Source organism: Aotus nancymaae, unplaced genomic scaffold (genome assembly GCF_030222135.1).
Source record: "Aotus nancymaae isolate 86718 unplaced genomic scaffold, 86718_ANA_hifiasm-v0.15.2.pri h1tg000008l, whole genome shotgun sequence".
In the NCBI taxonomy this organism is placed as follows: domain Eukaryota; kingdom Metazoa; phylum Chordata; class Mammalia; order Primates; family Aotidae; genus Aotus; species Aotus nancymaae.
Genome location: NW_026988419.1, coordinates 62,171,117 through 62,183,969, shown reverse-complemented (window position 1 = coordinate 62,183,969; position 12,853 = coordinate 62,171,117). Strand labels below are relative to the sequence as shown.

The 12,853-nt window shown below is 40.9% G+C and overlaps 1 pseudogene; it reads left to right on the top strand.

Moving 5' to 3' along the window:
- The first annotated feature begins 12,325 nt into the window (after window positions 1-12,325).
- Window positions 12,326-12,479, top strand: LOC135273780 (U2 spliceosomal RNA; annotated as a pseudogene).
- Window positions 12,480-12,853: the final 374 nt, after the last annotated feature.

Here is a 12,853-nt window from a genome sequence, read left to right as displayed (position 1 = left end):
ACCTCCTGGGAATGCAGCCCAGCAGGTCTCAAGCCTTATTTTACACAGCCCCTATTCAAGATGGAGTTGCTTTGGTTCAAACGCCTCCGACACTGGACATACAGTTTCACTCAGACTGGCAAAACTTAAAGAGCCTGATAAGACCAGATGTTGTTAAGAATATGGGAAACTCCCACAGTCATGTGAGTAGAGTAAATTTTTAACGTTGCAGAGCAATTTGGGAATAGAGGTGTACCTCGTTTTATTGCACTGTGCTTAAAATTGAAGGTTTGTGGCAACCCTATGTAAAGAAAGCCTATTAGTGCCAATTTTCCAATAGTGCATACTTATTTAGTGTCTCTGTGTCACCTTCTGGAAATTCTTGCAATATTTAAGCTTTTTCATCATTTTTATATCTATAATGGTGAACTGCGATCAGTGATCTTTTCTATTACTACTGTAATAGATTTAGGGAGTCACAAACTGCACCCATATAAGATGGCAGACTTCATCAATAAATGTTGTATGTGTTTTGATTGCTCCACTGACCAGCCATCCTGTCTCTCTCTCTCTCCTTATGCCCCTCTATTCACTGAGATAGAACAATATTGAAATTAGACCAGTTAATAACTCTACAATGGCTAAGTATTGAAGTGAAAGGAAGAGTCACATATCTCTCACTTTAAATCAAAAGCTAGAAATGATTACACTTAGCGAGGAAGGCATGTCAAAAGCTGAGAGAAGAAGAAAGCTAGACCTCTTGTGCCAAACAGCCAAGTTGTGAATGCAAAAGGTAAGTTCCTGAAGGAAATTTAAAGTGCTACCCTAGTGAACACACAAATGATAAGTAAGCAAAACAGCCTTATTGCTGATATGGAGAAAGTTTAAGTGATCTGGAGAGAAGATCAAACCAGCCACAACATCCCTTAAACTAAAACCTAATCCACGGTAAGGCCCTAACTCTCTTCAACTCTGTGAAGGCTGACAGAGGTGAGGAAACTGCAGGAAAAAAGTTGAAAGCTAGCGGAGGTTGATTCACAAGTTTAAGGGAAAAGCCATCTCTATAACATAAAAGTGCAAGGTGAAGGAGCAAGTTATTCAGCAGATCTAGCTAAGATAATTGATGAAGGTGGCTACACTAAACAAAAGATATTCAAAGTAGACAAAACAGCTTTCTTTTGGAAGAATATGCCATCGAGGACCGTCATGGCTAGAGAAGTCAATGCCTGGCTTTAAGGCTTCAAAGAACAAGCAGATTCTCTTGTTGGGAATGAATGCAGCTGGTAACCTTAAGTTGAAGCCAATGCTCATTTACCATTCCAAATTCTAGAGCCCTTAAGAATTATATGACATCTACTCTGCCTGTGTTCTCTAAACAGAACAACAAAACCTGAATGACAGCACATCTGTTTATAGCGTAGTTTCCTGAATATTTTAAGCCCACTGTTGAGACTTGATCGGAAAAAAAGATTCATTTCAAAATATCACTGCCCATTGACAGTGCCCCTGTTCACCCGAGAGCTCTGATGGAGATATACAAGGAGACTGATGAATGTTTTCATGCTTGCTAACACAGCATCCATTCTGCAGTCCATGGATCAGGGAGTAATTTTGACTTTGAAGTCTTATTATTTAAGAAATACATCTCATAACTCTATAGCTGCCATAGATAGTGATTCCTCTGATGGATCTGAACAGAATTCGTTGAAAACCTTCTGAAAATGATTCATCATTCTAGATACTATTAAGAAATTTGTGATTCAAGGAGTTTACATTCTAGTAGGATAGCAGAAGTAAACCACAACAATAAAAAATAGTTTCAGGTGTGCTAACTTCCGCAAAGAAAAATAAAAGCAATGTGAAAGCTAACAGCAGAACAAGGGAATGGAAAACGAAAGAGGTGCAAATTTAAATAAGAGAAACAGGAAAGGCTTCTCTGAGGAGGTGATACCTGAAGAGGACATGAACAAAGTCAAGAAGGAAGCTACAGGAAGAAGAGGAAAGTGCGGGTTTCAGCCACAGTGCACAGCTGGCCCAAAGGCTGTAAGGCAGCACACAGCAAGACATACCACAGAGAGCCAGGCAAAGAGGGAGAGAGCCCAGATCATGTGGGACCTTCCTGGCCATGGGAAGAACTTTGGATTCATTCCAGATATGATGGGAAGTCATTGAAGGATTCTGAGGAAAGGAAAGACCCAGTCCGACCCCATGGACTGTGTGGGTCCTAAACAGAAGGAGAACCAAGAGTGAAAGTTGGAATACCTATCGGCTCCTGGAGAAGAAAATGATGGCTTGGACTGGGATAGTTGTGGGGTCAGATGAAGTCAGATTTAAGATATGTTATTATTATAAAAGTTAGGGCTGGGCGCGGTGGCTCACGCCTGTAATCCCAGCACTTTGGGAGGCCGAGGTGGGCAGATCACTAGGTCAAGAGATCCAGACCATCCTGGCCAACATGGTGAAACCCCGTCTCTACTAAAAATACAAAAATTAGCTGGGCATGGTGGTGCACACCTGTAGTCCCAGCCACTCGGGAGGCTGAGGCAGAAGAATCACTTGAATCCGGGAGGCAGAGGTTGCAGTGAGCCGAGATCGCGCTACCCCACTCCAGCCTGGGCGACAGAGCAAGACTCCATCTCAAAAAAAAAAAGTTAGAGCTAACTGGACTTGAACGATGGATGCTTCATTCATATTAGCATTATGTATCATAATAAAACATTGCAGTTAACATGCCCCTCAGAAGGGAAATAGATACATGAACAGTGGTATATTTGTACAATGGAATCTGAACAGTTCAAGTGAATGGCATAGCTTACTGGCAGCATTGTAGAGAAATCTTAACAGTGTTCAATGAAAAAGCAAATAGCAAAAGTGTCTGTAAAGTGTACCCTTTATGCAAATTTTAGAAACAAAACATACCTAAGTTGTGAGAGTATAAAAGCATAGACAAGCAGGATAGGACAGAAGTTAACTGAAGGTGGAAAAGATGGAAGAAAGAGGCAAGGGTGGAGACTTTGATTCTATTATTAATGCTTTCTTCTTTTCTTTCTTTTTTTTTTTTTTTCAAAGGCTGGGTCTGGCTATGTTGCCCAGGCTGGAGTGCAGTGGTGGGATCATAGCACATTACAGCCTCCAACTCCTGGCCTCAAGTGATCCTCCCACTTCAACCTCCCACATAGCTGGGACTATGGGTGCGTACCACTGCACCCAGCTATCATTAATGCTGTTAAATTTACTTTAGCCTAAAGCCACCTCCTTACATATTTTAAGTTCAGCCTAAAGGTGTCTCCGTACATAATGAACTGTAACCCAACTGGATATGTCAGACTCACCTACTCTTGTGCCAGCCACCAAGTTTTGGCTAATCTAGGGTGACCAGCTGTTCAAGTCATGTTCAAATAAGGCAAACCCTGAGCTGTAACCAATCCAGCTGTTTGTGTAATTCACTTCTGTTTTCTGTACCTCACTTTTCTTTTTCTGTCCATAAATATTTTTCCACCATGCAGCTGCTCCGGAGCCTCTCTGAACCTACTGTGGTTCAGGGGATGCCTGATTTGCAAATCGTTCTTTGCTCCATTAAACTGCTAAATTTACTTTGTCTAAGATCTTTAACAGTGCTTTCTTGAAAAATAAAAACCATGAGAAGCCAATATGGCAAACTGTTAAATGTGGCAAATGCCAGTGATTGGTACATAGGTGTCTTTTACATGTTTACTTTTTGTGCCTTTTTTTTTGGTATCTGAAACATTTAATAATTTTAAAATATTTAAGTTTTGGAGAGTATTGTTCTGCTAATCAATATCAATATATTTGTTGTGTTAAATATGCAGTTCCTTTATAGTGTCCTATAAATAGGAATGCAAGTTTGTCTTGCAATTTTAGGTGACTCATAAAGATTTTAAGTCACTGTATTAATCACACACTGGTACATATTTTCATTTTCAATGAAAGACACAACGAATAAGCATAGAAAATCAGTGTGCAGGGAAAGATGAGGGCACAGGCCACAGCAACAGGTAAAAGGAAATGACACTTCATAAGCACATACTTTATACAGTTATACAGACAGTATCTGGTATGAGGGCTGTTAATACAACAGGTAATCAGTAAATACTTATTATTTTATTATTATTATTATTATTATTATTTAATTTTTTTTCAGCTCCAGGGTAAATGTCCAGGATGTGCAGGTTTGTTACACAGGAAAACCTGTGCCATGGGTGGTTTGCTGTACTGAGCAACCCATCACCTAAGTATTAAGCCCAGCATGCATTAGCTATTTTTCCTGATGCTCTCCCTTCCCCATCCCCCATCCCCACAACAGGCCCCAGCGAGTGTTGTTCCCCTCCCTGTGTCCATGTGTTCTCATTGTTTAACCCCCACTTATGAGTGAGAACATGCGGTGCTTGGTGTTTTCCTGCAGTAGTTTTCTGAGAACGATGGCTTCCAGTCCATCCATGTCCCTGCAAAGGACATGATCTTGTTCCTTTTTGTGGCTGCATATATACATATAAGTATTATTAATACTTATTACCAACTAAAATGGTTGTAGGTGGAATTTCATTTAATTTTTACATTTTGTCTTTTTTGAGACAGGGTCTCACTCTCACCCAGGCTGGAGTGCAGTGGCATGATCATGGCTCACTAGTAGCTGGGACCACAGGTGGGGGCCACCATATCTGGTTAACTTTTGTATTATTTGTAGAGATGGGAGTTTCATCATGTTGCTCAGACTGGTCTCGAACTCCTAAGATCAAGCAATCTGCCTGCCTTGGCCTCTCAAAGGCTAGGATTACAAGCATGAGCCACTGTCCCCAGCCCTGCAATTTTAAATCTTCAAAATATTCTATAATATCAATCTCTTGTTAAAGAGCTTTGAATTCCCTGGGCTACTACATACTTTAAGAATTCCGTGTTTCCCCATACCTTTTATTCACCTTGCACAAAGAATTCTGTTTCCTATTACTAAGTTTGAAACTTGACCCTGAGCTTCAGAGCACTCAGCACTTGTATAATAATGTAAGCTGAAGTCAAACTTTAACTCAGAATTATTGGTTTTAGGACAAAGAATGCAACTGCTAATAGCATGTATCCATTTTAGATGAGATTTTGAAACAATGCTAATGTTTCAACATGCTGCTCTCAGTCCCAGGCATCCATCTCTAGGGCCGTGTAACATGAACCGCAACACCCCTGTAAACCAGAGACCTTCAATAGACCAGATACCCCTGGAGACAAAGGGCTGGAGCTGTTTCACTGTGTTTGTGGATATAGACAGGTTGCAATCTGTCAGGTCACAAATCTCTGTTTTAAATAACCCCTAATTACAGATTTACCTCTCCAGTGCATGCTTTCAGGATGCATAAAGGCTATATACCTAAAAGGCCTAAAGTTATGCTTCAGTTGTCAAAAGCCGCTCTGTGGGAGGGCCCAGCCCGTTCCCACCCTGGCTGATTGGTTCACAAATGCCAGTTCTCTAAACCATGCTAGTATGTTTGTTTTTCATTGTGTGTCAACATTGTTTTAAATAGATCTGTTTGCCAACATCTGACACCTGATGAGAAAAAGGAATATGGAAAAAGAATGCAAATCTGACCATTTTTGGCAAGAAGAAATACTTGTTTTTTTTCATGGATGAACATTGTCTATTGTGAAATATATTAACTGCTAGTGTTAAAACATCATTAAACACTTTGCACAAGGGAAAGTCAAGTTTTGATTACTGAATCAGTCAGTTTCAACACTATGGAAGTTGAATTACAGCCAAAACCTAACTCGGCTTACTTCTTAACATTCACAGTCTCCCTGTCACTTGTTCACCCTTCCATAATTTTTTTTTCCATTTGGCAAAGTTTTTGTCTGTTTTTATGTACAAATTTTTTGTTTTTTAAAAAATGTGATCATTTTTCTCTCTGGAAACACCCAAAAAAGTGTTAAAAGTCTCTGTTCATTGCATAGACAACTTATTCTAAATTGTCCTAGTTATGAATTATATAATTCATTTATTTCTTCTTCAGATCTGTTCCTTTTAAGCAACTCTTTGGAAAGAGAATTGCTGCAGAGAGAACTTTATTAACTAAAAGGAGACTTAGGGCTCATCTGTAGATTGTTTAATTTCTGAAGTAAACCAATGCAAGATATTGGTAGGGGGTCCCAGAGAACAGACCAATCTGCACATTGTCCTATTAACCTAGAATTCAAAACTAGTCCCCCAGCAGGCCTCAAAAGTTAAACATAGGGCCAGGCCCAGTGGCTCATGCCTGTAATCCCAGCAGTTTGGGAGACTGAGGTAGATGGATCACCTGAGGTCAAGAGTTCAAGACCAGCCTGGCCAACATGGTGAAACCCCATCTCTACTAAAAATACAAAAAAAAAATTAGCTGGGCATGGTGGCCCGCTCCTGTAGTCCCAGCTACTCAGGAGGCTGCGGCAGGAGAATTGCTTGAATCCGGGAGGCGGAGGTTGCAGTGAGCCGAGGTTGCACCACTGCACTCCAGCCTGGCACCTGGCGACAGAGTGAGACTCTGTCTCAAAAAATAAAAATTAAAAAATTAAAAAATAAAATACCAAAAATTAGCCAAGCTTGGTGGCAGGCACCTGTAATCCCAGCTACTCAGGAGGCTGTGGCAGGAGAACCGCTTCAACCCGGGAGACAGAGGTTGCAGTGAGCTGAGACTGCACCACTATACTCCAAATCCAACTTGGGAGACACAGTGGGACCCTGTCTTGAAAAAAAAGAAGAACTAAAATTTTGATCCTTTGAACATGGATAAAACTTAAAAATATTAGGCTGAGTGAAATAAACCAGGCACAAAAGGACAAATGTTGCATTATTTCACTCATATGAAGTACTTTGAATAAGTAAATTCATAGAAACAGGCCAGGCATCATGGCTCACGCCTGTAATGCTGGCACTTTGGGAGACCGAGGTGAGTAGATTCCGTGAGGTCAGGAGTTTGAGACCAGCCTGGCCAACATGGTGAAACACCATCTCTACTAAAATAACAAAAAAATTAGCCGGCCGTGGTGGTGCATGACTATAGTTCCAGATACTCCAGAGACTGGGGCATGAGAATTGCTTGAACCCAAGATCCGTAAGTTGTTAGCTGAGATTACACAACTGCACTCCAGCTGGGGTGACAGAGCAAGACTCGGTCGCACTGGGCATGGTGACTCAAGCTTGTAATCCCAGCACTTAGGGAGGCCAAGGCAGGCGGATCACGAGGTCAGGAGATGGAAACCATCCTGGCTAATACAGTGAAACCCCATCTCTATTAAAAATACAAAAATTAGCCAGACATGGTGGTGGGTGCCTATAATCACAGCTCCTTGGGAAACTGAGGCAGGAGAATTGCTTGAATCTGGGAGGCGGAGGTAAGCTGAGATTGCACCACTGCACTCCAGCCTGGGCAACAGAGTGAGACTCCATCTCAAAAAAAAAAAAGACTCCATCTCAAAAAAAAGAAAAAGAAGAAGACAAACATAGAAAGTAGAATACCTGCTACCTGGGACTGGGTGGAAAGTGAATTGGAAATTATTGCTTAATGGATACGGAGTTTCTGTTAGAGATAAGAAAAAAAGTTCTGGAAATAAGATGGTGGTATGGTTGCACAAAACTGTGAATGTATTTAATGGCACTGAATTGTACACTTTTAATTTTTTTTTCTCAAGACAGAGTCTTACTCTGTCACCCAGGCTGGAGTGCAGTGGCACAATCTCAGCTCACTGCAGCCTCTGCCATCCAGGTTCAAGCAATTCTCCTGCTTCAGCCTCCCGACTAGCTGGGATTACTCCACCACACCTGGCTAATTTTTGTCTTTTGTAGAGACAGGGTTTCACCATGTTGGCCAGGCTGATCTCGAACACCTGACCTCAGGTGATCCACCTGCCTCAGCCTTTCAATGTTCTAGGATTACAGGGATGAGCCACCTCACTCAGCCTGAATTGTACACTTTAGAATGATTAACATCTACTCCATAAAAATTAAAAAATTAAAAATAAAAAGTGTTTAATAAGAATTGTTCAAATGGTAAGTTATATGTTCTCTGGGACTTGTTGTGTTTTGTTTTGTGTGTGTTTTTTGTTTTTTTGTTTTGAGATGGAGTCTCACTCTGTCACCCAGGCTGGAGTGCAGTGGCGCCATCTTAGGTCACTGCAACCTCTGCCTTTTGGTTTCAAGCGATTCTCCTGCCTCAGCCTTCTGAGTAGCTGAGATTACAGGCACCCGCTTAATTTTAGTTTTTTCAGTAAATAATATATCAGCAATGTTGATGTAAGTACCATTTAGTCCCTAGGTTTTATGGCAAGAAGGAATTATAGCAGAACTTGAGATGGGATGGATGTTGTCAGGAGGTTATATACTCTAAGACTGAAAAGCATACTTTAATATTGTCCCATGATATCATCTCTAAATACAGTAGTTGGCTATGATTTTAGGAGACTTTTTTCTTTCTTTCTTTTTTTTTTTTTTTTTTGAGACAGTTTCACTCTGTCCCCTAGGCTAGAATGCAGTGGCATGATCTCAGCTCACTGAAACCTCTGCCTCCCGGGTTCAAGCGATTCTCCTGCCTCAGCCTCTTGAGTAGCTGGAGCTGCAGGCATGTGCCACCATGCCCAGTTAATTTTGTATTTTTAGTAGAGACTGGGTTTTGCCATGTTGCCCAGGCTAGTCTTGAACTCCTGACTTCAAGTGATCTGCCCATCTTGGCCTCCCAAAGTGCTGGGATTATAAGCATGAGCCACTTCATCTGGCCTAGGAGCCTTTTTTCTTTTGTAACAGGAATGTGAGCTCATGATTAGAAAAGTATATTTGAATTATATCGGCCTAGGGCTACTTTGGAACTGTAGAATGAGAAAACATATGTGCTTGTCAGACTTGATAATCATAGCTAAAATGTACTGAGCACTGCATTCATGCCAGAGATGTACTCTTTTTATCCTAATGACAATTTGTGAGGTTGCCTTAGATTATTACTTAGGAATAAGTAAACTGAGACACAGAGAGATTAACTTGTTCAAGTTCATGAAACGTGATGAAGTGGCAGAGTTACTTTTCTAGCTCAGGCAGAGTCTACATTCTTTACCGTTGTACTGAGAGGGACAGCATATGAATACCCAACCGCGGCCCCTGAAGCTCTGTGTTTGATACCATGTGATACGGTTCCCCCGCTTCCAGTCACCAAAGATTGGATGCCTGATGACACAGGGACCACTGATTCAGAAACACACATGCACAATGTGAACTAAGCCAGTCATTTTCCTTCTCTTGGCTTCATTAATCTCTTCTAATACCAAGAGATAATGCTGGTCAATGGTAAGATTAAAGGTAAAACCACGCCCTGATTTTATAGCAGACCAAAGCCTGCTGTGAGCCAACTTATGAGGAAGCAGAAAAGACACAATGGCCCGCGAGGAAGCTGGGCTGCTTAGGACTGCAGTAAGAACTACTCAAAACCTGGAAAAATTAGGAACTGTAAAAGCTGGTTCTATCAGTCATGACTCCTAGTTGGAAATTGGTAAGGCCTAGTTAGTCTAGTTATTGTCTTTCAGAGTGAGGGTTTGAAAGATCTTGTCTAGTTTGTCACCAGTTACGGGTGCATCTCTAGCATTCCCGGTCACACTGTTTCTGTTTGGACCTCTCGTTTTCAGGTTAGAGACTGGAAGCCTGGCTATGGTGTTATATGAGTTTCCTAGGGCTGCCAGAACAAATTCCCGTTAACTTTGTGGCTTAAACAACAGCCATTTATTCTCTCAGAGTTCGGGAAACCAGAAATCTGAAGTCAAGGTGTCGGCAGGGCTGTGCCCCCTCCACAGGCTCTGGGAGAGATTCCATTCCTTTCCTTTTCCAGCTTCTGTGGCTGTCCACATGCCTTGACTGGTGGCTGCTTTCTCCAGTTTCCTCTGCGTCTTTATTCACAGGGCCTTCTTCTCTGTGTCTGTGTCTTCCTCTTGTGTCTCTTATAAGGACATCTGTCATTGGTAATACAGGATGATCTCATCTCAGGGTCCTTAATTTAATTAATCTGCAAAAACCTCTTCTCCAAATAAGGTCACATTCACCATGGTTCAGCATTAAGACACAGACATATATTTTGAGGGGCTGCCATTCCACCTATTCCAGGTCCTGGATGTGGCATGGTGCCACTGTTTTTCTAAAAGCCTACGGAAAGACAAAGGAGAGTCATATACTCTCAGGTTTCTGTCAGTGTTCCTTTTGTTTAATGATCTCTATGGGTGCAGGCCCATGAAATTCCAGAAGGATTGCTAGAAAAAGCATCAGCCTACAATAGCCTGCATGTTTTTTGTCTGAAGGATGGGGAAAGCCTTTACAAATAATTCGATTAGATGAGCCATTACTCTTCCCAGGGTTAACTTTGAGGACTCCCAGAAAGATATAATAATAAGAAAAAAAGCTGAAATCCTGCCATTTGACCAGTGAAAGTTACTGATCTAATGGACTTAGAAATCTCACCAAGGGACCTGATAGAAATTTGCATGAATGCAGCAGCTGGATTTCCACAGTTCTAGCTTCACGTTCAGTGTTTCCCTTGCTCAAAAAGGCACTGAGTAATCTCCAAGTCTGAAGCATCCAGCAAACAATGGCAAGGCCGAGCCACCAGAAACATACACCTGATTTTCATGACAAACTCAGTAATACTGTATGAGCCAGTGAAGCCACTTTCTGTATTGCTGTGTGGATATGTATAGCAACATAAACTGAAATCAAATGGAACCAGGAACCTGTCCCCAGGTGGAAGAGTCACCCCAAAGGAATGGAGAGATTAGTAGTCATCCCAGCTGGTATAAAACTGAATTGTTGTAGAAAACGATTCATAATTGATGCCAAATAAAAGCACTGCATACCCATTAAAACATGATATTATCAAAGAAATAGTGAACTCTTAAAAAAAAAAATCTCAGTCGGGCACTGTGACTCACGCCTGTAATCACAGCACTTTGGGAGGCCAAGGTGGGTGGATCACAGGGTCAGGAGTTCAAGACCAGCCTGGCCAAGATGGTGAAACCCTGTCTTTACTAAAAATACAAAAATTAGCCAGATGTGGTGGTGGGCGCCTATAATCCCAGCTACTCGGGAGGCTGAGGCAGGAGAATCGCTTGAACTCAGGAGGCAGAGGTTGCGGTGAGCCGAGATAGCGCCATTGCACTCCAGCGTGGGTAATAAAAGCGAAACTCCATCTCAAGAAAGAAAAGTCTTGAAAGCAGCCAGAGTAAAATAATACCTTATCAGTAAGGGTAAAATAGTACCTTATCAATAAGGGAAACAATTAAAATGACAGTGTACTTCTTATCAGAAAGCATGGAGGCCAGAAGGAAGTGGCACAATATTTTTTTCAGTGCTAAAAATGAAAACTGTTGATATTGTTTGGTTGTGTTCCCACCCAAATCTCATCTTGAATTCCCATATGTTGTCAGGGGGACCTGATGGGAGGTAATTGAATCATGGGGGTAAGTCTTTCCTGTGCTGTTCTCATGATAGTGAATAAGTCTCACAAGATCTGATGATTTTTAAAAGAGAAGTTTCTCTGCACAAGCTCTCTCTTTGCCTGCTGTCATCCATGTAAGATGTGACTTGCTCCTTCTTGCCTTCCACCATGATTGTGAGGCTTCCCCAGCCATGTGGAGCTATAAGTCCACTTAAACCTCTTTTGTAAATTGCCAAGTCTAGGCTATGTCTTTATCAGCAGCATGAAAATGGACTAATGCAACTGTCAACTCAGAACATTATACCCAGCAAAAATAATATAAAGAAAGAACCAAAACATTCTCTGATTTAAAAAAAAAAAAAATACAACTAGGAAAATTTGTGGTCAGCAGATCTATTCTCAAAGACTGGCTGAAAGAAGTTCTCCAAACAGAAAGGAAATGACAAAAGAAGGAACTCTGAGACATTAGGAAGGAAGAAATAACATATTAAGGAAAAGAATGGATAAATATCATATGCTTTTTCTTCTCAAGTTTTATAAATTAAGTCTGATGATTGAAGCAAAATGTATAACACTGGCTGATGTAGCTGCAAATGTATGCAAAGGATATACTGAAGACAATTATAAGCAGCGGAGGGCAAAGGGATATAAAGATTTAAGGTTGTATACTGTACTTGAACTAGTGAAATGAAAACACTAGTAGACTGTGATAAGTTATGTATACATAATGTAATATCTAAAGCAAACACTTAAAAAGCTATACAAAGAGATAGACTCAAAAACACATTACACAAATCAAAATAAAATTCTGCAAAATGTTCAAGCAGCCCACAGGAAGGCACATAAATAGAGAAACAAAAAGAAAAGAAAAACAGAAAACAAAATAATAAAATGGCAGGCACATTGTTTCTCAGTCTTTTGGCTAAGATCAAGTGTAAAATGGCAGACTTAATCCATTATTTTTAATTAATTAATTAATTATTTTTTGAGATAGCATCTCTCTCTGTTGCCCAGACTGGAGTGCAAGTGCAGTGGTGCGATCATGGTTTACTGCAGCCTCAACTTCCTGGGCTCAAGTGATCCTTCCACCTCAGCCTCCAAAGTTGCTGGACCACAGGTATGCACCACTATGTCCAGCTCACTTTTTATTTTTGTAGAGATAGGGTCTCAGGGTCTCACTGTGTTGTGCAGGCTGGTCTTGAACTCCTAGGCTCAAGCAGTCCTCCTGCCTCAGCCTCCTAAAGTGCTGGAATTACAGGTGTCAGCCACTGCACCTGACCAGACTTAATCTTTAGCATTTTAAGAACTACATTAATATAAATGGTCTAAATATACCAACTAAAGGACAGAGATTGCATAATGGATTTTAAAAAATGAACCAACTATATGCTATCTATAAGACATTTATTTCATATATAATAATATTGGAT